Here is a 12,845-nt window from a genome sequence, read left to right as displayed (position 1 = left end):
CGCCTCGGCTCCTTCTCCGTCCCCTCAGCTCCTTCTCCTTCATCACCTCAGCGCCTCAGCTCCCACCGCGCCGCCCTTCCCAGGCCGGTGTTGAAGATGCTGATTCTCCCTCAGCATCTTCAACAGCCCCCTTCATTTCACACTGTCTTCTCCAGACAGCTTCTGGTCTGGTGCATGCTAGTCCCTGAGCTCTCCTTGCTCTAACCTGTTGTCCCCGCAATCACAGCTTGTTATGACTTAAATCTATTAAATGCAGGGCAGGGCGGTGGGGAGGGGAGCTCCCCGGTGGGTCTGCAGCCCACAGGGCCCTGTGAAGTCTCATGGACCCATCACCAGCCAACTGACAAGATCGATAGTAATAAAGTCTGACCTACGTAAGGTGTGGTTCTCAAGAACCAGCTTGGCTGCAAGACTGCATGACAGCGCAGTTATTTATTCTGAAATTTATAGACCTCTCTTAACTGGCTGCATAAGGGGAATTGAGAAACGATCTACCGGACGCTGATCTAAGTACTCGCAGAAGACGTGAGATGCCTACCGGCGGTGCCTCTCAGCACAGCTCCGGCTGTATTATAATTGTGGCTTAATCTTTGCCCATAAATCATAGGGATATTAAAGAAAGCAGGTAGTGCTACATATTAATAAGTTTGCCAGGGACTGGCCTTTTTTTTTCCCTTCCAATTGTGTTCTCACTAGCTATCATAAATTTCATGTGTTTGGACTAGAATTTGCCAAATCAGGCAGAAACCTCAGGCCATGTTCTTTGGTAATTGTAACCAAAAGAACCTAGTCATTTTCAAGACTAAGATCATTGTTGTGCAACGTTAAAATATTCCATTAACCATTTTCTCTTTTTTTTGAAACTCAGGTGCCCTCATGATTGATCCCACAAATTTTAATGTATCCGAGATACTTGGCTTTGCGTAGGGGACCTGCTTCCTGCTATCCTCAAGATTAAGTCAGCTACTTGGAGAAACATTCTCAAACTTTGTTGGTTTTCCCACTGTGTTTATGATCAGTAGCAACTTACTTTTTCCAAATCTTACATCTCTGAAGTCTTGTGGCAGATAGTTTGGGATATTTTCAGGAGAAGTAGTCTAATCATACAATGTGCCAGAATGTTTGCAGATTCCAGGGCTCAGACTGAAAGCCCTTTGGGATAAGGATTGTTTCTCACTTTATGTTGTTCACCAACTACTAAGACCCCAATTTGATTCAAAACTTCTAGTTATTATAACTATAGTAGCTTCCATTACTATAAGTAATGATATAGTAACAAACTCCCTTTGGTCGATTAGAAAAAAATCATAATGAATATTCAGTAGTCAACAACAATACACAGTAACTTAGGATGCAAGTCAAATGTAAAAGGCTTGAGTATTACTGGCAATATTTCTGTGAGCCAGACAGAATTTGGTTGCCTAAAATGCCAGGATGATAACTGTACATGTTTTACTCTCTGAGAAATATTGCAGTAGTGAAAATCACATCAGTCTAAACTCATTTCACATCAGTCCAAAGCAAGATTATTTAAGGATCTTTGGCATAATATGACACAGTAAGAGGCTTGTACCTTAACACTGCAATGTGAATATGAATATTTAATCTTATAAATCCTTGTCATATCGCATTATTAATACATTCATTAGCAATGATTTTCACAAAGGCCATTGCTCTGTTGATGTTTTGATACTTTTCCAAATTAAATGGATTGTTTTTAGAGATCACAAGGTGTTTTTATAGTGATCGCCTTACAGGGTTTGATGTCTAAATCGAAAACTTTGGTAAAACAAACCCAAAAAGCTCTAGTACCAATACCTACAAGAAGCAGAAAACATAACGGAAAAGAAAAACATCAGCAATAAGGACAGTAATGCTCAGAAAATGTCTGTTTTTTAAACAAGCTAGTTCTTTGTTTTCTGTTGGGCTTAACCAACTTAAAGGTCAGTTTGAACAGAGTTCTGAATCACTCAGTGGAACTGTAAGCCAAAGAGTACAGTTGTACTGTAAACCCAAAACAATATCTTTAATGACCCAACAGCATTAAAACTAATCATATTACTTCAAAGTACTTTTGATTGCAGATAGAATTGTACAATGGTGGTATTTGAGCTACAGAGAGCCATTACACTTTGAAGAAAATTTCAAGCAGTATCTTTGTCAAGGCAAACTGGATGTAGACAAATACTCGTATATGCTGCATTCCCTCTTCCATTTGAAATGGAATGAACAAAATTGTTTCTAAAATTTGTTGAGTAGTCTGTATTAAAACAAACAAAAGATTTAGTTTATTGACTTCATGTAGACATAGCCTCACTGAGCCTTCTCGTCAGCTTTTTTGTGGAAGGACTTCCACTACTTTATGGACCTTAACTGACCATAAAGCAATTCCATACTTTAAGTATCTTTGTCTTAGTCTTCTATTTTATTCTCAGATAAACTGAAGAAAAAAAAAAAGAATAGAAATCTTACAGAGATGAAAAGAACCTTTGGTGAGATAAAGAAATGCCTCTCTCAATCTGATTTATATGCTTCATTAAATTATAATCAATAGATATGGAAAATCATCTTGCTGTGTAGAAGTGTACATATGCATGTGCACATTGTGGTTTCTGTAGTGCTGTGTTCCTGCGTGATGGATCATATTGTAATTTCTCAGCTCATGTAATTTGTGCTATGAATAAGTAAAGAAACAAGCCAGTTAGCTTGAAAAGTAGATGCTACTTAGCATACACGGTGATAGTTTACACACTGCTCTTCCAAGCCCAGTACTGCACCCTGGAATTGTATTTGTTTCTTCTACTCTGGGGATTAACTCACCGTATATATTATTACATAGGGTTGATTGAAACTGCTACTTTTCATTAAAGTGTCATTTTTAAAAAGTAAACATGAGTCAACTCATGAATCTGAAGTGTCTGGAAATGGTGGTTTTGGCTGCAGCTCGTTTGAAAATGCACATTTGCTTAACAAAGGGGCCATACTTGGGGGCATAAAGGCGAGCTTCCAACCACTGCCTATGTCTGACTAAGGGAACTCCAATAGGTGGATTTGGGGGGATTTTCTGCTAAGTGGAAGAGATTTCAGATGCTTGGGCGGTTTTTGGGGGTGTGGGTTTTTTTTTTCCATAGCTTGGACAATTTTCAAATTGGACAATTTCCACATGCTTCAAATTGTTTCATGCAAAGTTGATCTTTTAACATCCTTCCGGGTGAGGAGTTGGTAATGTTTACAAGCTGTATTTAATGCAACTTCTACTAAAATTTCCATGAAAATTAAACAAAAATTTCTTTTAAAATTACTATTCCAAATCTTTAAATACATATTTTGGATTAATGTGGAGAATTTTAATTATAGAAAACTTCATGAAATTCAACAAGAACAAATGCAAATTCCTGCATCTGGCAAGGAATAACCTCTGGCAATGATAACTACCGGGGAGCAGCTCTGCAGAAGAGGACCTGGGGATGTGGGTAGACATGAACCCCCAGTGTGCCCTGGCAGAACGGTGGCCAGTAGTGTGGTGGGCAGTATGAACACGAGCACTGGACCTGAGGATTGAGGGGACTCATTACCCTTCATTCAGCACTCATTAGACCACATGTAGAATACTGCATCCAGTTTTAGGAACCCCAGTACAAGAAAAGCCTGATCAGCTGGGGTGAGGTCAGCACCCTTGGACCACTAGGATGGTTAGGGGTTACCAAGGAAAGAGGGAGGACTGGTTCAGCCCAGAGAAGACATGACTTTGTGGGACCTAACAGCAACCTTCCTGTACTTTTAAGGGGGCTACCAAGAAGATAGGGGCAGTCTCTTCACAGTGGTGCGTGATGGAAGGGCAAGGGACAAGGTGCATAAATGGAAACAAGAGGTTCGGAGTGGGTATAAGCAAAAGCTTTTCAACCAACAGTCAAGCAGTCCCCATTCTTGGAGGGCTTCGTGACCAGACTGAATAAAGCCCCAGGAGACTTGATCTGACCTCATGGCAGGGGGTTGGATTAGATTGCCTCCTGAGATGCTTTCCAACTTGAATTACTCTATGAGGCTATGATTAAAAAATATAAAAAATCATATAAAACTGAAAAATCAGATCATACCAAAAGTATAATCTCTTTGAAACTTCCTATAGGCAGCCATGTTAAAAATTTCGACCAGTTCCAAGTTGTTTGAGTCAGAGAAATACAAACTGGACTGAGCAAACAGTTCTTTGACACGAACTGTTTAGTCAATAATGGGCCATGAGTCACAGAGGTTCATATGGGAAATTGTGTTTGTTTATATATTCCCTAAGAAATTAATTTAATTTCTTATTTCCTACTGATCTCATTGACTCATTAATGGGTCCATTACTGTCAGGTTAATGAACGGAGTGAGAGAAGCTATTCAATCCACAGCTGGAATTGCAGAGGTGCAGCAGAGAAAGAAAATCAAATGCAGAAAAATGACAAAGCAGTGCCTTAACTAAGAACATTTTCTCATGAATATGGTAATAAAAAATTGAGTAACTGATAGGTAACAGACGTCTGAAAGCTGTGCTTTTCCCTCGAATTGCATCCAGTGTTCTTGCTACCATCGGAAGAAGAAATGCAGTTATTTTATGGGAATAGAAAAGCCTTGCATTTGTTTGCTTGTCCGCAGAAAATCAAATCTGATTCTCTTTCCCAAAAGAGTACGACACCTATTCCCCTTATCCAAAGCACTTATTATTACAGCACATTCTTCATTTCCTTTCATTGCAAGCAGGTAATAAACATCATTCTCATTACATTTTAGTGAAGGTAGTGGAAAAGTCCAAAGGGAAGTTAGAGATAATTAGAGGTATCATCATAGTATAGAAATAGGAAAAGTTGAAAAGACATGATGCGCCTTTATAATTTCAGCAATGAAATCTTAGGCAGGACAGATTTTCCTATAACTCCCAAATCCATTGCTGATCAGACAACGCAATAAAATACCTTCTCATTAAAATTAAAAGCATCAAATAATGGTGGAAGCACTGAACCCGAGAAAATACGCCCTGTGAAAAAGTTAGCATTTAAGCCTGTAAATAAACAGTCTTCTTTTGATATCTGGGTATACTGCTGGCTGAAGCTGCTTCTAAGTGCACTTGCACGTGGTGTCAAATCAGGGACAAACACAGAGCATTTACTTTCTTTCACAATTCATTGAGCAGGCAAGCAGGGATAAATGCCAGATGAAGATGAAAACGGTAAACATGCAGCTAGTGATTTATTTTTGCTCTGTTTGAACTGATTAATGAAATAAATAATTATCTAGATCTGGGACTTTGGACTTAGCAAGCATGTGGCATATGGCCACATCCATGGTTTTCTATTCATATTCCTTTGTGCTGGAACATTAGTGGTGGCACACAGGTGCTATATATTATAAGTCAGTGATATAATAAGTAAAAAAATGCCAAGTTCAAGGCAACAGTTGCCTGTTCCATGCATGCTTTCCCATGTTATCCTGATGGGAGAAAAGAGGCAGAGAGGGATGAAGAGGAATGCTATGATTAACAAACACATCCCTTTTATCTGATCACTTTGGTCATTCATTTTTCCCACATCCCGTTGATGATGTCTGAGAATTATTATATTTGGGGGAAACTCAAGGTGACTATCTGAATCTTAGTTGGGCAAACTTTTCTGTAGTTCTTAAATGCTTTAGATTGCTGCTTAAATGAAGATGTAAAAATATATTCTTCACATGTCAAAGGCAGGTGTGTTTAATCAAGTATATTCTGACTTTGGACTAGCTCAGAATCAAAGAACCAGATGGAGAAGCAGCAGGAGAAGAGAGAACAATGGACAAAGTGCCACCAGGCTGCCTTCCAGGTTGGGATCAAGAATAAGGAATCAGGACTGAATGTTTCAGAAATAGCTTCTTTGACTCCTAACAGTCTGCAAACCTCAAGTTTAGGTGGGGGTTCAGGTTTTCTCTTACATGATTATCATTAGCCACAGACACACTTTCATTTTAACATACCTGGTATCTGGGGTAAGCAACCCAAATGAGGGTGTGGATCATGTTGATAAGAGTTTGACTTATCAAATTTACTTTTTACCTCCAAACCTTCATATTCTCTCAAGGCACTAATACCCTTACCTCTCCCAATAAAAGAGCACAAGCTACCTATGGTGTTCAAACTGTTTTCCTCACATATGCCATGGGGTAAGTGCCCGCAAACATCAATAACAGCCGTGCTGATCAGCTCTGGCAAGCGGCAGCCGCTGGCACCCACTGATAAGCGGTGACTGTTGTTTGCAAGCTTTGGCTCCCTACGCTTCCTGCACTACCAGCACCCAGCCAACCCTCCGCAGACACTCCACAGTCGTCTGGAGCTTCTCTGGACACATCCCAGAGGAGAGGGGCAGGAGCACAAACTGGAAGCACATGCTTCAGAGCTGCTTGGATGCCAGCGTGAGCCGCCTGGATCTCTCGCGGCTGAACAGCTTCTGCCATGGAGCTGCCACGCTGGGCCCTTCATGAGCATGACTGCAGGTTTGCAGACTGACGTTAGCAAAGGGATTTTGTCAGCAGAGTGCAGTAAGCCAAATACCATTTTCTGTGGGATGCACATGATGCAAGAGGTGTAATGATAGAGGCCCATCCTGAAGAATATCCAGCTGTTAGACAAATGAGTGAGTAATGAGCTGTGAGTTCAGCAATACCTGCTTTACAAGTTGTATTCTGCCTTTCTGCATTAGTGGACTCAGGTAATGCTGCAAAACTCTAAATTGCATTGCCAGTCATACTGTCGCTGCTTACAAAATATACAAAATTCCTAGTTTTTTCCACATTTTCACACTTTACATACAATTGCCTTGAGATTCCAATAATTGACCTTGATATGGCACTTGCTAGGAAGGTGTATGGACTGGAAATCAAAATGTTTCTTAATTAATTTATTAGTTTTTCATTGTGCCTTCATTCTTCAGACCAGGCAACCAGGAATTGTCCATACAATGGTTCCAGCACTGCAAAAGCAAAGCCCCTTAGAACAGCTCGTCTCCATCCTTCAGTCAAATCCCAGCAGTAACTGACTTGCAGATCTCCACTTCTGCACTAACATTTTGCCATTTGGTGAGTCTGAGATTGAAGAAACAACTGCCTTTTTTTTTTCTGTATTTGTAGATTTCTCTGTTGTTCAGTGCCATTGCTAAACCAGGGGGTTTGGGTGTCCTTTTGTCTTTCCTTGTTCATGCCAATCAAAGAAAACCTCGACCAGAAGACTTCCAGGCCAACAGGGTCTGGAAATGGAACGTAAATCTATGGTTGGCTCTTGCCTGTGCTGTAAAGTGGGTAAGAAAGACAAACAACAAACAACTCTCACTGAAACAACCCTGCTTTCTGCAAGCTGAAAAGAAGCAAACTTCTCCCAAACACTGCGTTCCTCCACATCCACTGATGGTAATTAAGTCTGGTACATTTTATAGCTCAGGATGATGAAGTGAAACTGAGTTTAGCTATGAAAAAACCTCCGAAAAGTTGCAAGATCTGTTTGACAACCACCATCTGAGAATGCTTCTTCTTTCACTTGCCCAGCTGAATAGCAACAGCTGGTACTAGATAAATCTTTAGGATTCTTACTTGCCTAAACAGCGTTTACCAAATGAAAATCATCTGGAAAATGTGGAAGCATGCCTTCTTTGTATGCTTTTTCTTCTGTGTGAGAATTTACAAAATGTCCCCAGAAAAAGAACAGGAACAATTGTCAAACAATGATTGATTAAAAAAAAAATCAGGAATTTAGAGCAATTAATTCTTACACGGACATGATATAAAAGCCAAGTAATAAAGGACATTTTATTCCAGTCATTCTTAAATGTCTAAGCAAGAAAAGTAAAGCACTCAGTTGTTTACCACTCAGAGCATATGACAAAGTTGTGCATTGTCACATGAATTCATGGAGTGTGTTAATACAGAGGAAATGAGCTGTTGGACATTTCATTTCTTCTGGTTTTGTACATTTATAATTCTCCGAATTGGTGTCTGTATTACTTATTTAGAAAACCAAGAATAAATACATTTTTATAAGATTAAATTAACACTATTTTTTTCCAAGTATGTATTTGCCAGAAAATATGCTGCACCATTATAACCCTTGTATTTGCTGTTAAGCTAAATAACGTCTTACTGCTATCCAGCTGTTACCATAGTGCCCAACACAGGCATTTTCTTTAATGTAGTTGGGACAAAACATCCAGATTGCTTTTTTATTCAGGCAGGAAGCACAGTCGGTGACTCAAGACTGCAGCGTGACATACTGTGCCTTTGCAGTCATTCTCATTTTTCCTTCTTTTCAAATTTTTATTTTATCACAATATTAAAAAAGGGAAATGTCAACCTCTAGAAACAACAGAAGGAAACAAAAAGCCATTCTAGCTTTTAACAAGGGTCTCTGACTCATTTATGGGAATCTTAGGATGCCCACAACACTTCTTCTAGCACACAAATGTCTCATGAAAAGATGGAAAATAAATCTATACAGGCTTAAAATACACATCTTACTTTTTAACCTAGGAATTCCCCACAATTCACATATCACCAGGTAGTACTAAGAAAGATGTCTACCACATAAGCAAGGATAAGATAAAATTAAAGACGATTTTATAGACGAGGAGTGAAGACAACTCTGTCAATGATATATTAATCTGAAGAGGAATTGTTACATACTTATTTTCAAAATATTTTGCTTTGCCTATAATAACTTATTAAAATATATGAGTGTCTATGTTTTAGAGGTTATGTATCATGCATCTTTATTAAGTACAGCATATTTTATATAAATCCTCTCACAAAATGCTTTCTATAGTGCTATAGAAATATTGTGGAATCAGACTCTTCTCAGAGCAGACACAGGTTGCAGCAAGGAAAATTCTGGTTTGACTGAAGGAAAAAACACTTCAGTGCTCAAACACTGGGACAGTGAAATCACCTCCTTGAAAGTATTCACAAGTGTGAGAGAAGGTGCTGAGCAACCTGGCTGAACTTTTTAGGTCCTGCTTCAAGCAGGGCTTTGGACCAAGTGGCCACCCGAAGTCCCTTCCAGCCTAGAAGTATTCTGCGATTCTGTGGCTGTAAAAGCCACAAAAATGTAAATGTCTGATAAAATATATATCTTTATACATAATAGCTAATAGGAAATGTGTAATAGCTAAAATATCTGCAAGAGAATTTCTAAAATATATCTAAAATACATTTGAGCCAAGTGCTAAATAGCTACATTTAGATCCTTTATAAAGATCTATATCTGTTTTTTTTCCCCTTCGTATCTATTTTAAACTGTGTCACTAAAGTTAATGGAAAAGTAGCAAGAAAATTGAGCCTAGAACAAGTATATCTCTACAACTCAAGTATATTTCATCCATAGTTATATTTTTATATATGCTTTTCATTCCTTTTTTTTTTATGCTGCAGTTCTAAATATGAAATTGGAATTATATAGTCTTTCATTTGATGACAAATTCTGAGGAAAGATTTCACTTCATGTGGACTTATAAGAAAACTCTTTCACTATCTATGCTCATTTAGTATTCTTAATTATTTTTATTTAAAACCTGAAAAGAATAATCTGGAACAGAGACTTGCAATGTGTTGAAAACTGTAAATTATTCTGAGCTACAAATTTATATTTACATATAAAAAAAGGTAATATATTAGGATATGACTTTTGAAACCTTTATATAAGAGGAAACTTGACTCATGTGTAGTCTGTGCAAGTCTCAGCAGGTAAAATCACTCACCAGCGTAAATGTTCCCAAGAATAGGCTCTAAATGGATTGTAAATAACTTACAAAGTATCTACCACACAAAAGAATTGCAGCATATCAGCTAATGCATTTCATTTACTGTAAAAGTTGTACTATTTACCACAATTTCACTGTACCATTTAGTTACTATAAATGAAATGTACAGACAATATAGAAAATGTAGTAGTGCTGACTTGGTAAAATTGTTTGACAATAATTGACAATAATCCCAGGCCTAATTATTTGATAATTATTTAAGTATTTAATAAGCTATTTAATTAATAACCCAACCCCTACAATAAGAAAATACTCTTTTACTGAGTCACTGCTGAATGGTAAAATCTACAACACTTACAGGTTTTCTAAAATTCCTTTCAGTGACATTCCATTTGTGAAGCTTTAGAAACCATGAAACCACTTAAAACTCTCATCCTTTAAAAGCTGTATCATACTTTAATGATATTTTAAGTGTGCTTATTCTATGATTCAGACATCCAAATATATTTGTAGGCTCGAAGTTGCAGCCAGTGCCTGTGAGAGAAATGTACAGAAACCGGGTAGTTCTGAGAGACTCACTGAAAGCCACGGAGCCAGGCATCCAACCTACTCTTGAAAAATCTTATTACGGTCCCAACTGCATCTTAAACAGCTTTGAAATTCTGTTCTCGTATCATTAATTCCTGTGGTTGATAACCAAAATGTGAACATTACAGAATACCACTTCTTTATTAGGGCTACACAGCACTCTACTGCTGTCACAGACTCAAACCACAGGCATTTGCTATAAAAATCCATGGAGTTTGAAATAGTAAAAATTGGCATTGCACTGTATTGACATGGTATGAAGTCAACATTTAAAAAAAACCTATAGGGTCTTTAAAAAGAAGTCCATGGCTCTGGCAAAGACAGAAGGAAGACAGTATTTTTAGTGAAACTGCTCTTGATGATGGTTGAGAGATCTAAGCATTTATTTGCAGAAGCAGTCAGTATTTTGCAAGAAGGTGCAACACTGAACATGTGTCTCTTTTCTACAACTGAGTAACTTAGCCACTTGAAACCCAAATTCAATTAAGTAAGCCCATATTTCAGTTTACAATACTTAAAGGTTGTTAGGTTGTTTGACAATTGTTAGGTTGTTCCATTCATGAATTACAAAATCCAAGTAAAAGATTGGAGTTTAATTTATAGTTATGACTGCGGTCATGTTGTTTCCATTAGCATGTGAAGGTACACGCATCCATGTGTTATAATGAAAAGTTGCTACATTGACCTGAAATGACTTTTCCTACACTTAGATCTCATAAGCAGTGACCTTTATATGGAAGTTATTATCTTCTAGCAAGAAACAGCAAGCAGGAATACATGCTTCTCATAGATTTGATAGCTATTATTATTAGGCTATGCTCAATTAGATTTTCAAATTGTTTCTGTCACATATATTTCTACATTGCATGTAATCATTCCCTTTATCTTTAGCCCATTCCAGTCTGTACCCAATATACTTCACAACAGAAGTGGTTTAGTTTCCTTTAATAAACTTGGGATCTATCCTTTTGGGCCTGCTACGACTTGATGCCTTTATTCTTCTGTATTTCTCCATCATCCTCATCATGAAGGCAAAATTTCATATGCTCGCATTCAGACCTTGCATAGCTCTGCACCTACATAAGTCTTTGTTCCCAATTCCTTTTGCTAGCTTTTTGTTTTCTGTTTATGCGTCTCTAAGGCTTATATTTTAAATACACCAATTGCACTCTCTTGTAATACCTTCTCATGCTATTCCTCAGGCTTGCCATTCTGTGCCTCTTATCATTCACATGTCTGTTTTAAATATATTGATTTCATAAAACTTTTAAAAATGACCCATCATAAATATATTAGGCACTTTTAATCCGAGCTTATTTTTTATCACGCTGCATAACATATGCCTGAAATGTAGTTTGTGTCTAATTTAAAATCCAAGTACTTGAGGCAGAGAATGTGCCTGCTTCTTTATTACTTGCGCTACCGCAGAGCTTGGGGGCTGTAACGGGTCCCTTTGGAGTAGGTGGTGCACACACACATCAAGAACAGCAGCATTCTCTGTAGTATACAGCTTGCACAAGGACTGGCTGTGAGTAGTAATTAAAACAGCACTCTTTTCTCACTCAGTCAGCAGTTACATGGATCTGCTGAGATTCTACAGACTTTCTGAACAGGGCTATTTTCAAAGCAAAGTAACAGTTTTTCATAAAGTGCTTGCAAGCTGGATGCTTCTGTCAAACGTGGGGCATATAGCGTCCGGCAGAGAAACCACAGCAGTGCTAGCACTGAAACAAGCAGAAGCGCACTCAGGCCTCATTCTTTTCTTTTTTTTAATTTCAAATTCTCAATTTTCTTCAGTTTCATCATATTTGTGAAATGATTTACACTTCGATAAAGGAGGAAGCATGTACAAGACTGAGAAGGCAAATGAAATGATGACTTCTTGACAGGCAAGAGGAATTTTTGGAAAGACTGAAAACATGCTGCCTGACCAAATGAAGTATTTCTTAACTCATATATCCTGATTAGCAACTGAAGGAAATTAAGAACAGCTTGGAGAGACTTAGGGAGATGAGTAACTTGTAATAAGATGGGCACGTGTATTAGGGATGACAATCAGAAGACATCCTTGTTTGTCATAAGTGTTTATATCTGTAATCAAAAGCATGTACCGTCTGCAAAAAGATGAAGTTTCAAACATAGCACAATGTATCACTGATACCCTGAATTTCTACTGGAGGCTGTAATAGAATAAATAAAGTGATATAATCAATTAAAGGAATGTGTGCTTACAGGTTTAGGGTTCAATACTGTATCTTAATTCATAAAAAATTACCTCACAGAGATGTTACATTAGTGTGACCACGTTAAAAATGTCCAACAAAGGTTAACGTGTAATTACATTTTAAATTCTTCATTATAATTTTTACGTAAACCCTTTTTTTACAACTCCTATTAGGAGAATTTACTGGATTTACCAAAGTTACTAAATTAATGAATTTAATAAATAACATAATTTATTAAAATAATACTAACTTGTCAGAGGATAAGGAAAAATATTTTAAT

General features: G+C 37.7%; 1 long non-coding RNA gene across 1 annotated transcript; it reads left to right on the top strand.

The window, feature by feature from the left end:
• Positions 1-6,249: 6,249 nt before the first annotated feature.
• On the top strand, positions 6,250-8,044 carry LOC106895541. Its single transcript, XR_001413442.1, has 3 exons — positions 6,250-6,644; positions 6,942-7,086; positions 7,218-8,044. It is a non-coding gene; the product is annotated as an uncharacterized LOC106895541 (long non-coding RNA).
• The last annotated feature ends 4,801 nt before the right edge of the window (positions 8,045-12,845 follow it).

The sequence above is a fragment of the Calidris pugnax genome, unplaced genomic scaffold, assembly GCF_001431845.1.
Source record: "Calidris pugnax isolate Ruff unplaced genomic scaffold, ASM143184v1 scaffold38, whole genome shotgun sequence".
NCBI lineage: Eukaryota > Metazoa > Chordata > Aves > Charadriiformes > Scolopacidae > Calidris > Calidris pugnax.
The sequence above is the reverse complement of the archived record's forward strand: the minus strand, read 5'-3'. Positions and strand labels throughout refer to the sequence as shown.